Below are 16,811 nucleotides of genomic sequence, written 5' to 3'. Positions count from 1 at the left end.
AGCCTCATCATACCCCGGAGACCCTTTTTGTTTATTATCGACCCTCGACCCCGAGGTTGACAGTCTCTCCTCCTCCCCTAGAGGGCACGACCTCATCCCGGAAAAATCTCCAATACCTGCGGCGGCTAAGTTAGTTCGCTAAAAATAAAGGTACCGTTCTGGGGACATAAGCCATCAAGCACCTACCATGATTCTTTGCCTCCCATCTCCACTTGGACAGGTCTCGCCACCTGCGCTTATCATAGGTCGAACAAGCTGCCAGCTTATGAGACCATTCAGCCAAATCGGGGTCCTCGTTCGGCAACCAAAGAGTCGCTACAAAAAATGAAACAAATAGAAAATTGTTTCACTTCTCAGGAAAGGGCACTTACGTGTGAAATTATATTTCTTAGGAAGTGATAAAAATTCAGGTACGACACTTACGTGTGAAATTCCATTTCTCAGGAAAGGGCAGAATCTCTCCAGTAATGATAACGATCGTCCATGCTCGAACGAACCGTCTCATCCATCCCCGATCCTCGTCCTCTTCGCCATTAACGGTAGGAGACCAGGTGGATCGACGCTGCAGAGTAATCAAACCCCGATAACGCAGCGATCGATATAACCTCACGAGATGACTGAGGGTAAATTCGAGCCCGGCCTTATATGCAAATTATCTTATCGTCTGCACTATCTTCCAAAGGGATGGGTGAGCCTGCACCAAAGTAACACGATATCTCCGATAAAACTCGAGCACAACCCGGTCGGGGGGACCCGACGCAAAAGTATGTGTATACATGCTCAAAAACCCCTCGGCATAGGTCATGATGCTCTCCGCAGAGAAAGGTACTTGTAGTATCACACCTTCTCACCATCCTCAGTCTTTTCTAATCATTTCGAGGTGTTCCTCCCCTACTAATGAGATGAACATCGAGGCGTGCTCCCGATGTCCTTGAATGTCGGGAGGTCTCTCTAACGTAAAGTCTCTCCTCAAGACAGAGTACCTCGAGGCCCGCTCACCGGACACCGGCAGTGTACCACCGACAGGATGCGAAACAAAGGCAGAACTCCCCTTTCCTTGATGAGCAGATGTCGACGCAGCAGTCATGGCTACGATAAGATAAGCAGGGGAGGGTATAGATTTGGGCAAGGATTTTGAGTTGAAACAACGGAAGAACTAAGCACCAAGAACCAAGTTCTATGGAAGAAATAGTTATTCAGAGTAGCAGAATCTCCATTTGAGGGGCAAGCAAACGAATATATAGGGGAAAAGCAGCGACTGCTCGCCTATCCAGAGGGCCAATTAATCCTGGCCATAGTAACATCACTTTTTCCTTGGGAAATGTGTTGGCGGGACCACCCCGGGGCCCCCTTTATCAGATTGCACCAATGCTGCTATACCGTGAAACTCGAGAGGTATCGAGACCTCGAGGGCTTCCTGCTATCACAAGCATTGGCCCCAAAGGAGCTATCGACCTAGCTTCAATATAGGACCTGACTTTGGGAGTCCCGATTACTCCAAGAGTGGGCTCCAAAAAGTTAATATTAAAATTCGAAGAAAAACACCGCAAGAGCAACGACGTATGAAGAATGGAAAGACTTGGAGCAGAAAAACTCTCTTGCATTGCCAAAAATAAATTTTACAAGGGGTGTCTTTACAAGACCCATTCCCCCGGGAGTACATAGACAGAAAGCAAAAAACGGCCCTCTTCATTGCCACTGTGTTCTGAACCATCTCCAGGATCCTCATCCAGAGCGACCAAAAGCGCCGATTTTCTCTCCATTTATCGGGCCTCCTCAATCTCGGCTGAATGATCGACACCTCTGACCCAGACCCCCTCCAAGGAATCCCTCCCCGCCTTCGCACTGGCATGAGTGATAGCCCAATCCCGTTTTAGCTTAGCCTCTATCGATATATCACAGGCTATTTGATTCATCGTGGCTGCGTCCTGCAGATAAGTAGCAACTTTTCCTTCGATCTCGGACTTGGCCGTAGTCAGCACAGCAATCTCCACTCGAGCATATTGGAGAAGACCATTGGTCGACGCCAACCCCGATGTCACTACCTCGTTTCGCTCCCTCAGCCCGAGGATCTCCACATCCTTTTCCCCGATATGCGAAGGGAAATGTAAGCCAGTCAGTATCAAACTATGGGAACAAAGGGTGGATTTACACATGACAAAATACCTGCTTGTCAAGATCAGCCTTTTCTCGGAGCACTCCATCCAAAATAGCCTGGAGCTCGCTTGACTCCTTCTTCATTCGGGTGGAGTAAGACTTTGATTCTCGCAGTCCCAAGGTAAGCTTCTCGAGCACCTTTTCACGGCGTGAATGATCCTCTCGAAGCCTGGAGAGGGCATGGTCATACATCTCCTTACACTGCGGAAAAGTAGAAGAGTTAGAAAAACAAGGAATAGCGCATGAGACTGAAGAAATACACGCAAGACAGCTATCACCTGCCGCTGGAACCTCTCCGTTGCCATGACAACGCTAGGAGCATCGAGATTGATGTTCTCGCTGACATCATTGACATCGTCCAGAATGTGGCCAAGTGTACCTCCCCCCTTGAGAGGACCCCCCCCACACTTTGGTGGTATTCATATCCTGAGCATCCCTTAGCTCCCTCGATGGGCAGCTCTTGCCCCCGAAAAGCTCCGGGTCCAGACCCTTTAGGACCGGAAACAACGGTCCACTCCAAAACTACACCACATCCGGCCACGGGATCCGGAATCACATTAACACCCTCCTCAAGGGTCTTCGCCGCACGAGACTGACCTGAGTTGGTTGTTCCCAATTCAGCGGCTTCCAGTCGAGGCACTTGCGATACTCCCGCGCCCGACCTCGATCTCTGCTCAAAACGGCACTAGCTCTCATCATCATCTTCGTCCCCAGTGCTGAGGCTTGCCTCAGAAGCTGAAGCCGAGATCCTAATGGCGGCTCGAATCCTATGGGGCTTAGGTTTCTTTGTCACAGGAGGATCAGCAGTCGCCTTACCCTTCCTTTTCTTGCCCTTAGCGGGCTCCAAACTCTCCATCTCTCCACCAGGAGGCGGTCTCATCCGCATACTCTTGCCAAGGCCTGCACGAGCACAGTGACCGTAAATTATCAGCAGAAAAGATACAATGAGAAACGTATAGCTAATACATAGGTGGCAAGGAAAAATTTACCATGATTCTTGGCCACCCACCGCTTCTTAGCCAGGTCGGGCCAAGACTGGATAAGACATGGGAACGAGGTATCCAACCACTCGATCCATCTCGGCAGGTTCGAGACCATTTTAGGATACCAGGCGGCAACTGCAGAAACCAAAAAGAGGTCATTTTTCCCGAAGGAAGGAAAGAAAGTCACAAAACATGTTCGAGGGAAAAAATACTTACGCTGTGAGTTCAACTTCTCTGGGAAAGGCATCCTCGCGGCCGGAATAATGTCCGAGGTCTTCACCCGGACAAACCTACTCATCCACCCTCGATCCTTGTCCTCATCAATGCTCGAGAAAAACGATTGTGGTGAAGCCTAATCAAACCTCGATAAAATCAAGGGCTGTACAACCTAATCAAATGGTTGAGGGTAAAAGTCTGACCCTCGACCCCATTGGAGAAATGGCAGAGCATCAAGACTATCCTCCAGAAAGAAGGAGAGATTTGACCAAGCATCACTTGGTATTTCTCCCAAAAATCGAGGATAACCGGATCTATCTCAGGGGGGAGGGGATTAGAAGGATTGACCGCACCCAAATGAACGGGTAAGTATATACATGAAGGAAACCAGCCTTGTAATCCGTTATGTTCTCATCAAGGCTAGGGATCTCCACATCCATTGCCTCCCTCCATCGGCAATCTTCCTTCACCTTCCCTATGCTGGTGACACACAAATATACCAGGATACGTGTTCGCATCGGCCCGACGCAGATAAGGTTTTGTTGATGGTAAAGTCCTTCGACATGTCTAGCTCGGTGGGAGTAAATTGTCCCAATGTGGGTATCACTTTGGGTTTCCCTTTAGATGTTCGAGATAAAGAGACAGCCTCGTCTTTTCGAGGAATCGTCTTGGAGGTTCTAGCCTTGTTGATGATGAAATTTCTCTAAGAAAGTAAGAAGGAAGGATGCAAAAGGGGATGGGTCTGGCTTTGCAAATTTGAAGAAGTTGAGAAAGTAAGAATTGTCAAACCATTGATGCATTAATATGAGCCGAATGGGCAGCAGAAAGGATGAACTAATAGCGGTTCGTGGGCTTCTCGATAGTCGCGTTTGACGGCGACCTTTGCGCGGTTTTTTGGGCATGGAATTTTAGTGCTCTTATAGGCTAACGTCACGGTGATGATGCCCTTGGAATAGAAGCTCATAATCGTTTTCTATTTCTTCGTTCTAGGAAACGCGGGGACTATCTTTATACGATGAAATCGGAGGGTCCAATTTCTCGTCATTAAGGCACTTCGAAAGATCACCTCGAAGGCTCGAGGCTGCGACCGAGTATCCTCCATCGAGGGTCGTCGACACTCGACCTCAGGGTAGTAATGATCACGGTAATGGTGGAAATTGGGAGTTACCAAGGCACACGGCTAGGGCTGCCACAGTCTAACGGGCTACTCTGAACCCGAATCAGAGTGTCATCTAGCTGTCCCATCTCTATATCTTTGTAATAAATGTGTTCGTAGTATGATGGGACCCTCCCTTTCTATATAAAGGGGGTCCTTGCCATATTGTAGGGCCGGTTGCTTCAGTTGCTCCATACGAAATATAAAATAACATTCTCTCTGCTCTCTTACATATTCTCTTGATATTATTGCTTCCATTTATTATCTTCATTATTGTTCATCATTTATTGCTTATCATTGGCCATAAAGAGCCTTCTTTGATTTTATCATAATTGTTAGTCATACTTCGATCACCTTCGATAGCTCATAGTTGAGTCCCAAAATTGACCTCGAGGCCCCTGAATCGACAAGCTCGAGGCCCTGATTATCAGCCGATCGGTTTGGTTATCACCTCATTCCTAACTCTTATTTCATTTCTAAGTCTCACACATAGCATCAACTGCTTAACAACCGGCATAAAGATAGATCACGTATTTTTAGAGTCCCATAATCAAATTTAATTTTTATTACCATTTTCACGATAAACAATGAGCAACTACTTTCTATGACAATGGAGGAGGCACCATGGTATGCTGATAGTGCTAATTACTTAGCATGTGGTATTATACCTCATGATCTCTCCTCAATTCAAAAGAAGAATTTTTTCCGTGATTGTGCGTATTATTGGGATGAACCCGTATTGTTCAAAATATGTGTTGATAACATGATCCGGCGGTGTATCCCCAAGCAAGATCAACCCTCTATTTTGCAGGTTTGCGATGCTTTGCCATATGGCGGACACTTTGGAGGAATTCGGATAGCAACAAAGGTGCTGGGATCATGCCTGTATTGGCCTACATTGTTCAAAGATGCCTATGCTTGGGTCAAAAGCTGTGATGAATGTAAAGGACAGGCAACATATCCCGTCGTCATGAGATGCCAATGACCACAATCCAAGAGGTGGAAGTGTTTGACATATGGGGGATCAACTTCATGGCGCCCTTCGTCAGCTCATACGGTAACAAGTATATACTGGTGTCCATTGACTATGTCTTCAAGTGGGTCGAAGCAGTTGCTCTCCCAACCGATGATACGAAAGGGGTGACCAGTTTCCTCGAGAAAAACATTTTCACACGTTTTGGCACCCCCGAGCCATAATCAGTGATTCTGGCTCTCATTTTTGCAATAGAGCGTTTGCACGCCTGTTGGAGAAGTATGGATTTCGCAACAAGGTAGCCTCACCATACCACCCACAAACAAGCGGGCAGGTGGAAGTGTCCAATAGGGAAATCAAAAGTGTCCTCTCAAAAACAGTGAATGCAACAAGAACTGATTGGAAAAGGGAGTTGGATGATGCATTGTGGGCATACCGCACAGCCTTCGAAACTCCAATTGGTATGTCACCATACAAGTTGGTATTTGGAACAGCATGCCACCTTTCGGTTGAGCTAGAACACAGCATTGTGGGCATTGTAGTAGTTGAACATAAACATGGAGACAGCGGGCACGAACAGAGTTAATGGGTTGCATGAGCTTGAGGAATTCCGGCTCCACGCATTCGAGAGTGCTAGACTATATAAAGAAAGGATGAAATTGATGCATGACAAGTACATCTTAGATCGGAACTTCAAACCCGGAGAATTAGTGCTGCTGCATTACTCAAGATTGAGGTTGTTCCCGGATATGTTGAAGTCCCGATGGTCAGGGCCGTTCAGAGTGGTGCAAATGTTCCCAAGTGGAGCTGTGGAGATCGAATCTGAAGATGGGACGAACAAATTCACAGTAAATAAGCAGAGGTTGAAACATTACCTTGGAATGACTGAAGAAAAAGGGGACAGCGTGGTGATAACGTTGGAGGATACACAAATGAGGAGTGATGATATGAGCCTGTGTCGTACCGCGACGTTAAATCAGGCGCTGCGTGGGAGGCAACCCATGTTTTCTTTTGTTTCTTTTTCTTTTTCTTTTATGTTGTACTTGATGTGTATGAAACTAACTCTCTTATTAAAAATTTTAAAAAAAAAGATTTTTCTCGGAAGCCCGTTACCACGACAGTGGCCCGGGCACGACAAATTCAAATTATTCTGGTTCTGGGCCACCAGCGACCCGGGCGCAGTATTTTTTGACTATTCTGTTTTGTTTACCTTGTCCACCGCGACCACGGTGGGACCGCGGCGCGACCACGGTGAATTCATTCGATTCTACCCGCCCAAATAAGTCCAATTAACTTTGTATTTTTTTTTCTTTTTTTTCTCTTTCTTCGTTTTCTATTCTAACTAAACGCCCCCCCCCCCTCCACTTTCCCCACTCCTCACTCTCACTCTTAACCCTAACCCCACGGCCTTTTCTCCTTCTTCTTCTTCTTCCCATCTCCCACAAACCCATTTCTTTCCCACACCCACACATACACACTTCTGCCTCCCTCCTCCCCACCTTCCATTACTCTCTACTTCTAGAAGAACCAGGTATGTCATGCTTTCCATCTCTTTTCTTGTACCTTTCTATTTTGTAATTTTAATGCTTGAATTGCTGTAGTATCTATAGTAAGGTTTCTGGTTTTCTTTCCTTCTTTTTAGTGGGTAATGTGTAAAATGCTGTAGAGAAGGGCATGGTATTGCTGTGTGAAGTTAATTGTAGTGGGATGGAGTTATGAAGTGATAATGGTTGATTTTGGGGGAGAGTTTATACTTCCATGGGATAGATGTACTAAATCGTAATTCTATGCACACCATGTGCTTGTGAAATTGCCCCAATTGAGCTGTAATAATTAATGTGACCATGGTGGTGGTGAAGTCTGAGTAACCACCCCGGGTTTTACAAAACTCAAACCCTCACTAATAGTAGCCCTTGTTTTGTTAGGTACAATGCATCAGTCAAGAAAATGATGGGCCACAGGTTCCTCCGCTAGAGCTCGAGCTCAGGCTAGTGAGAACAAGTTTAACCGCACTCGGTCTGTCTCCAAAGCGGCTCAAGATAGGTTTAATGTGAAGGCATCCAAGAAGCTTTTACCGGAAATACACATTGACAATCATGCCTTGCAAGTTGAATGCCCACGTATTAATGAATAATTGAGGAGGCGGCATCTGGACATCTTCATTAATGAACCGGAAGAGGTCAATGTGCTGTTTGTACGGGAATTTTATGCAAATTGCTCGGAACATATTGATAGGGTTGTCACGGTACGCAACACCCCGATGGATGCGTCTATTGAGGCCATCCACCGAGTGTACAGGTTGCCGGTGTTCACTGGTAAGACATATTATTACCAAGATTATCAACGCCCACCTGTCCGGTGACAACCAATTATTGAAACAATCTGTGTGGCTGGCCGGGATCCAATATAGATAAAGCACAGAATTACCGTGAACTCCCAATCTCTCACTTAGGAGGCTAAGCATTGGTTCACATTCATCAACAGCCGTTTACTGTCATCCAGCAACACCACCGATGTTAATGGGACAAGAGTTGCGACGATTTATTGTTTCATGACCCAATACGATTTTGACGTGGCCCGGCACATTCAGGATGAAATGTTCATTCGCTCCCCGGAAATACTCAAAGGGTTCTACTTCCCTTCCCTGGTCACCAAGCTGTGTCGTGCCTCAGGAGTTCCTAAAAATCCCATAGTAGATGGGAAAGTGCCATTAAAAGCCCCATTCAAGACTAGAAATATCACAGTTGGGAAAGAGCAGGTTATGGCGGATGATGATGATACCGACGATGATGATGAGGGAGCTACGCAGGCTGCCGCCCCACCTGGGCAAATTGCTAATGAGGAGGGGCCATCACAGGCCCGCCGGAGATCCTGGTTGACAACTTTGGAACAGGAGATGGCTGGCCTACGCATGTCAGTCAATGACCTGAATGCTAGAGTTGACACTTTGGCCACTCAAAATGCCAGGTCAGAGAAAAAGATCATGGGCTGGCTCCGGGTGCTAGGACGAGCATGTCACCTCGATCCTGGCACCGTCTCCGATCAGCTCCCCCTTGGTTTCTTTTTAAACCACGGTTCTTTTCCAAGGGTTTCCATTTAAACCAGGTGTAGTTAGTTTTTTTTCTTAGTTTAGGAATTTTTGGGCGAAGAAACATAGAGGTTGCGTTAGTGTGACACTTAGGCTCATTAGTTGACTCTAGCAATAAAGCCTTAAATTGTGTGTTCTTGAGTTGGCTCAAGCATTTTGAGCAGAGTGTCGGATGGTCCTAACTGATTTGAGTCATGTGCCATGTGTGAGTGAGGCTTTGTGTTTTCTATGCTAACACTCAATGCCTAGAACTTTCCCTGTGTGTGTATGAAGCGAAATGGTAGTCTTAATTGGTCTGGAAAGTGATATAGGCGTTTTCTTGTTGAACCTATCTATATATGTTGTCACCCACCTGAGTGTAAATATCCTAGTTAACCCCTTTGAGCCTGTAATCCTGTTTCCTTGGCAACCACATTACAAGCCTTACCCAAGTTTTGAAGTACCTATCTGTTTGAACCCTTTCACCTCTTAGAAGCACTTGATTGTAATAAATATGGAAAAGCAAAAGTGTGGGGTGGCTGGTTGGGCTTTCGAGTGGAACCAAGAAGACATAAAAACAAAAGGGGTGCACTGTGTGTTAAACAACATTAGAAGCCACCAGAATCTAAAAAAAATAAAAAATAAAAAAAGAAGAAGAGATTGAGCTGAATAATTTTTACAAGAATAAGTCTCAAAATGGTGGTGGTCTTCAAAAGATAAAGTGTGCTTAAAGAAGTGGGGAGTTTAACTCAATGATGTAAAGGTGGAATGAAGGTTTGATAAAGGTATGGGCTTAAAAGTGGAAAGTGTATTGAAGTGCTAAGGAAGGTGTAGTCACTATATCCATATGTATCCTACCTGTCCCGCGGCCAACATTACAACCAAATAAAGTCCTACTTGTTTCTAGACCAAATGGGCTCGATTAGTCGAGTATTACACTACAGGCAAGCCTATGGTGCGTTGTTTGTGGCATAAGAATTTATTTATGAGTGTGAGTCAAATCTTACGTGCTTGAATTTCTCAGTGTGTGAATTATAAAGACATAACACAAGTCTCTTTTGTGGTGAGTAGGCACGTGATTCATGAAGGAAAGGTAATTCTGGACCTCTGACTGAGAGTATGAAAGCCGGTTAGGGACATTACGGGGCTAGAGAGGGAGTCTACTCTTTAGGTTAGGAGGGTACGCTAAGGTAGTCTATCTATGTGAATTATTCTTGGTATAAGGAGTAGGGAAGTGACCCACAGATGCTTAGGCCTATAGAGTGTGGTTTTGGTGCTAGAGGACTAGCAACGGTTTATGTGTGGGGTGTTGATAGTAGCCTATATTATGCGATGTAGATGCTATTTATGCTCAAAGTTAACCATACTTTATTGATGATTTTAAGTGCTAAATGATAACAAAATGCTCTAATTGAGGTTTTTATGCTTTGCAGGAACTACTCCGACTTAGGAGGAGGATATAGAGTATTTTGGGATCAAAAATGAAGATACAAGGCCAATCGAGAAGAGTCCGGATGAAAACGAGAAAGAAAGGCGAAGAAAAAATGGGTAATAATCCACCGCGACCGCGGTTAGGCCGCGACTAGAACGCGGTGAAAGAAAGCGGAAAAACAGAATAGTCATAAATCACCGCGGTTGTCCCGCGACCGCGGTTGATCTGGAGAAAGCCAAAAAGTTTAAGGGCTAAAGTGTAAAGCGTGGGAAACTTGTCCTAACCCTATATAAATTCAACAAACTCGCCCAAGTCAAGGGGAAGCTTGTTTTTAGACTAAATTTGAGGCAAAAACAAGTGTGAGAAGATCAACACACCATTAGAGTTTTCATTCTTCTTCTTGTTATCATTACCTTGTAAATTATGAATGATTTTAAGGTTTTATCTTGTTTTACTATGAGTAGCTAAGCATTTAATATAAGGTTGATGGAACCAATTGTTAGATGAAGTTTAGACTCAATTTTGTTATAATCGAGCAGGGTTTATTATATGATTGTTCAACTATGTTTTGTATGGTGATTAATTGAATGGGCCCTCAATTAATCTTGTCTAATTGCCTTGTGTTGCTTGAGAAAGAATACTAGGTTAGATTGTTGTTGAACAACACCACTTTTGGGTAATTGAAGAGATTTATTACTTGAATTTAAAAGTGGGGTTAGAGATAACGAAACTTTGGTGGGATAATTCAGAGCTGCATAAATTATCAGCTAGAGTAGTTCGAGAGAATGCCCTAGTAAATTATCGTAGTTGATAGAGAGATAATTGCGGTAACCCATAGCTCATAATCCTCATAGAGTATTACGGCGAGATTATAGCAAAAGAGTTAAGAATTAAGCTAGCAATTGGGGAAATCAATACCCTAGATCTTTTTACCATTGAATTATCTATAATTTGGAATATTGTTAATTTTAATATCCTTTTAGTTTAGTTAAACAAATCTCATTGTTTATTTGATAAAAATCTTGCATCTGGAATTTGTTTGAACTTGTACTAGCATCACTAAGAGTGTAATTGATAGGTTAGTTCCCTGAGGATTCGGCTCTGGACTTAAAAAACTGGATTATATTTCCAACGACCGCTTTGTCTTTTATTAGGCATAGTTGGGCGTGATCACCCATCAACATGGGGTACATAAATCCGACCATGCATCCTCAATACCCCGTCATCACCAATGGTCACATCTCTGGCATCACCTCATAGAACCTTGTCCTTGAGGACAAGCAAATGAGGGTCATCAAACTGATGCTCCCGGATACTATCAAACAAGGAAAACCGAGAAACCATACAAGCGAGGACCCAGCAAGGCCTTGAAAGATCCAATCTCACAAACTGCCTGGCTAAGGCCTGAACATCCATTGCCATGGGCTTCTCCGCTGCTGGTAGATAAGCCAAACTCTCCGCTCGCGACTCAAAGCATCGGCCACCAAATTGGCCTTGCCCGGTTGATACAAGATAGTGATATCATAGTCCTTCAGCAGCTCTAACCACATCCTCTGGTGCAAATTAAGGTCCTTCTGCTTGAACAGATGCTGCAAACTCTGGTGATCAGTATAAATCATACAAGGCACATCGTACAAATAATGATGCGAGATCTTCAAGGCGTAAACAATAGCACCTAACTCGAGATCATGGATAGGATAATTTTTCTCATGTACCTTCAACTGTTTGGACGCATAGGCAATCACCCTACCATCCTGCATCAATACCGCTCCAAGGCCAACCCTTGAGGCATTACAATAGACAATGTAAGACCCTGAACCGGTAGGTAATACCAAAACTGGGGCTGTAGTCAAAGCTTTCTTGAGCTTCTAAAAGCTCTCCTCACACTCTTTCGTCCACTGGAACGGAGCACCCTTCTGGGTCAGCCTGGTCATAGGTGCTACAATAGATGAAAATCCCTAAACAATTCGACGGTAATACCCTGCCAAGCCAAGAAAACTGCGGATCTCTATAGCTGAGGATGGTCTGGGCCAACTCTGCACTGCTTCCACTTTCTTCGGATCCACTTTTATCCCCTCACTAGATACCACGTGACCAAAGAAATCCACGGAATTCTATCAAAACTCACATTTTGAGAACTTAGTATATAATTTCTTCTCTCTCAAAGTCTGAAGCACTGTCCTCAGGTGTTGCTCATGATCTTCCTGACTCTAGGAATATACCAGAATGTCATCAATAATGGCAATGACGAATGAGTCAAGATATGGCCGGAATACACTTTGCATCAAATGCATAAAGGCTGCTGGGGCATTGGTCAGCCCAAATGACATAACAAGGAGCTCGTAAAGACCATACCGAGTCCTGAAGGCAGTCTTCGGGATATCTGGGTCCCAAATCTTCAACTGATGATAGCCTGAACGCAAGTAATTCTTAGAAAACACACAAGCACCTTGTAACTGATCAAACAGGTCAGCAATATGAGGCAAATGATAATGGTTCTTCACTGTAACCTTGTTCAACTGGTGATAATCAATACATATACGCATAGAACCATCGTTCTTCTTCACAAATAAGATAGGAGCACCCCTAGGTGATACACTGGACCGAATGAAACCGTTATCAAGCAATTGCTGTAACTGCTTCTTCAACTTTTTCAACTCAGAAGGAGCCATACGGTACGGAGGAATAGAAATGGGTTGGGTGCCCGGCAACAGAACAATGCTAAAATCAATATCTCTATCGGGCGGCATGCCCGGAAGATCAGCTGGAAACACATCAGAGAAATTCCGTACTACTGGGACTGAATCAACTGTAGGAGTATCAATACTGACATCTCTCACATAAGCTAGATACGTGTCACACCCCTTCTCAACCATACACTGATCCTTAAGAAATAAAATAACTCTACTGGAAGTACGATATAAGGTACCCCTCAACTCTACTCGCGGTACACCTGGCGTAGCCAGCGTCACGGTTTTTGCATGACAACCAAGAATAGCGTGTTGGGGTGACTACCAGTCCATGCCCAGAATAATATCAAGGTCTACCAGGCTGAGCAATAATAGATCGGCTCTGGTCTCAAAACCACTAAGAGCAATCAAACACGACCGATAAACGCGGTCCATAACTAGAGAATCTCCAACAGGAGTAGAAACATAAATAGGAGAACTCAAAGAATCCCGAGATACGCCCAAATACGGGGCAAAATAAGAGGACACATTGTCGTGGCCCCTTTTTCTCGCGAAATTGTGTGTATGACATTCTGTTGGGACAACTCATTCCTTTTGGAAAAGGGGTTTGCAATTTTGAAGAATCGCCACCTAACAATTTTAAGGTGCGTTAGGGCACCCATGGGGTTCAACTACAACTGTGTTTGATAAGCAGAGATAGGGTAAGGGCTTGAAATTATCCCAACGGGAAGGTGTTAGGCACCCCTCAGGATCCACTAGTGTGGTTCCCGGCCAGATAGTTCTTTGTGAATTTGTGCAACTAACACGTACACAAACAAGGCTCAAATAAGAGGGGATTTAAATACACAAGTGTTTGGAAATGATAAAATAAAACAAGGTTTTGAAAGAGTTATAACTAAGCATGCTAACGAATATAAAGGGGGTCCTAGGTTTATTTGTAATATGGATCACATGAAGTAATACCCGGTAATCACTCCTCAAGAGAGGGACTACACGTGGTATTAGCGCACCGGTCATCTTATCCATATCTACCCTTCCCACCCCGTTAAGGTATTAAAGCGCGGATTGGTCTCGACCTCTATTGCATGCTATTACCCGTCCCATTCCTATCAGTCCCGGAGGAATTTAGGACTACTATTCCTATAAGAGGGAGGATTTTAGGCTGACTCTTGGATTTTTAATGGTAAAAAGACAAAAGCAACATTCAAAACACATAGGACTGCATATTAGGGGAAACATGTAAACAACTAAGAAGCTCATATATACCTCCTCAAGTAAAGCACATAAATAGTATGACTTAAACACATTTGGGGTCAGACTTTAAAGTACTAAGACAGAGGAGTTATAGTTGTTGAAGCAAACCCATTTATTACATAACTCAGATAAAAAGTCCAAATCAGGCCTGCCTGCTGGTTATAGCAGTTGCTAAATAAACAAAGGCGGATTCAATTTTATCATTATTACCTAAGGCTTGCCTGAGTGTGTATTGATGATACCCTATAAGCATGATATCTATTGCTAATTCAAAAATGGCAAAGCAATAACAGTTTTAAACGAGCAATGTGGATCCTATAGGCATGCTTTCTAAACCACATTAATGAAAGGAGTAAGTTGTTTAAACAGTACGAGTCAAACTGATTTGTAGCTAAACTGGTTTTAGATCCTAAAGGCATGGTATCTAATTGAGTAGGCAGGATTTATTTGATCACAGTGAAATTTCTATAGGCGTGATTTCTATAAAATATTGATATTAACCTTATAGGAATGACATCTAATCTCGAAGCTAATTTTTAACCATGCAGATATGATGTCTGATTATATACATTAGACCCTATAGTCATGGTTTCTAAGTGTGGAAGTAATCGTGCAAAACTTTATTAATTAGATCCTACAGGCAGGATATCTAAGTGTGGAAGTAAACATGCAGAATTTCAATAATCAGATCCTATAGACAGGATATCTAAGTGTGGAAGTAACCATGCAGAACTTTACTAATCAGATCCTATAGGCAGGATCTCTACCCTTAAAACATGCACAATTACCCCATCCTTTTTCACTAACCAACCCCAATATTCGTTACAACTTATTACAGACTAAAATACTTAATTACATCAAAAAAGTGTAAAATAAGAAGTTACAACCATAGGAAGCCTAATTCTGACTTCCTCTCTGAGTTATGGAACAAACCACCCCAAATGCCACTTGTTTCAAAGCCTTTCTCAGACCTGGGTGTGTCAAAGTTCCCTAAGGGTCTCAAGGGACCCCGGGCAGTGCTTACACCCACGTTTTCATAACCAGATAGAGATGAGTGTAGTGTAGAAGGACCATCCCTTATGTGTCCAAGTTTAGAGGGAGCTCAAGGGTCCCAAGGCAAGGCTCACACAAGAGGGGCAGAACGTAGATTCTAGGAATACAGTGAAAGTGCAGAACAGAGATTTATTTAAAACCAGGTTGAGAATAGTAAAGGGTAAGGGTGATTCGAAAACAGTAGTAGTAAAACTTAAACTACACAGAATCAGTAGTTGCCCAAAGGGGTCAGGGGTTTTGGGAATACATTGCATGAAGCATATGACCTTAGTAGGGGTCAGGTTTGAACATGCACAGCAATAGATGATGCTGGCATGCCCACAACCCAGCCAGAGAACACAAACAAAAGAGGGGATGTGGGATTTGGGATTCATACACATAGGAGAGCATTAATCTAAAAGGGGAAGGGGACACATTTCAATCGTGCTAATAGTGTAACTTAATTGCAGAAACATAAGCAGAAGTGGAAAAACATGAGAGAAGTTGGAACAATTAGAGAAACAGGTTGTTGTTGATGCTTGAAAATTAACTAGCACATACCAGTAAAGAAGCAAAGTGCAGAAAGGAAAAGTAAGCAAATTTCCACAGCCTAGCCTTGGCCTTTAGCCGGCCAGACAAAGCAGTAGCACAAATAATAATGGAGAAAAGAGAGAGTTTAAAGTGAAGTGTGCGTTCTGCACTCAGATCGTTCATCTGTTTGAAAGAAGAGGGGGTGTGTATTTATAGATTTTGAAAACGAGTGAAAGTAAGTTCATAAGTAAAGACTTAACACAAACACGGAAACAATCACAAGTCAGAATCAATTAACCCGAGTGATTCCCTTTAATTAAGGAATAACTGTTTAAAGGGTAGCAACATGTCTAATTAGGGAAAGAAAATCAGTTTGAGGACAGATTGATTATTGCCATATAAATGGAAGTAAAAGCATGAGGTAAACCATCAAGTCTAAGTACAAAATAGGCTTATTTTGAGGAAGGATTTAGCAAGGTAAAATATCACAGTAAAGGGGAAAGGAATCAATTAATTTTAAACAGGCGAGTGAAATTAGGGTTCATAAAAGAAAAAGCTTTTGCAATCAATCACAAGATCAATCAAGGAAGAAACATGATTCTGCCCTTCAGTATATAAATAGAGTGAACGGAAGCATTAGACATGCGAGGCCAAACACATTGGTAAAAGAGATAATCACAAACATGCAGTAATGGCAGAAATAAGCTAGGATTCAGTAGTAAAGCAAACATTCGAGGCACAGTAGTCAAGTAGGTCAAGTCACATATAATCAACAGTGACGAAAAACATGGTATCGAGTAAAAGAAATCAGAAGTATGTAAAGGTCTCCCAGTAGTAGTATGTGAAACAACTTCTAAGAAATTAGGGTTTCAGCAGCAGTCGAGTTTTAGAGATGGTAAGAACTCAAAATCAAACAAGCCAAACGAGGAAAATAGGGTCAGAAACAAAGAACAAGTACATACTTAAATGAACAATTTTCGGAACTCGGATAAGACTAAAAGGAACTAGGGTTTTTAAACATGCTGAAATAGAAAGAAGAACAATATGAGCAAATCATTTTAAACATAGCAAAATCACAAATAATATTCAGATCAGAGAAGAGATCTTTTGAAAACTTAAGGGAAAACCCTAATCGTGGAAAAGTGAAGAGTCATTTTTGAAAGAAAAGTCAAAGAACCTTCGAGAAACACTTAAAAGTTAATAGGAAGCACAAATCTAAGATAGATCTGAAAGAAATCGGAAGGTCTTAGAGATATAGGGTTTCAGAAAACCCAAAAGAAACGAGAAAGATCTCGAAGGCTAACGATCTAACTAGAAAAG

This window comes from Nicotiana attenuata, unplaced genomic scaffold (genome assembly GCF_001879085.1).
Source record: "Nicotiana attenuata strain UT unplaced genomic scaffold, NIATTr2, whole genome shotgun sequence".
Taxonomy (NCBI): domain Eukaryota; kingdom Viridiplantae; phylum Streptophyta; class Magnoliopsida; order Solanales; family Solanaceae; genus Nicotiana; species Nicotiana attenuata.
Note: the sequence above shows the minus strand (reverse complement) of the source record.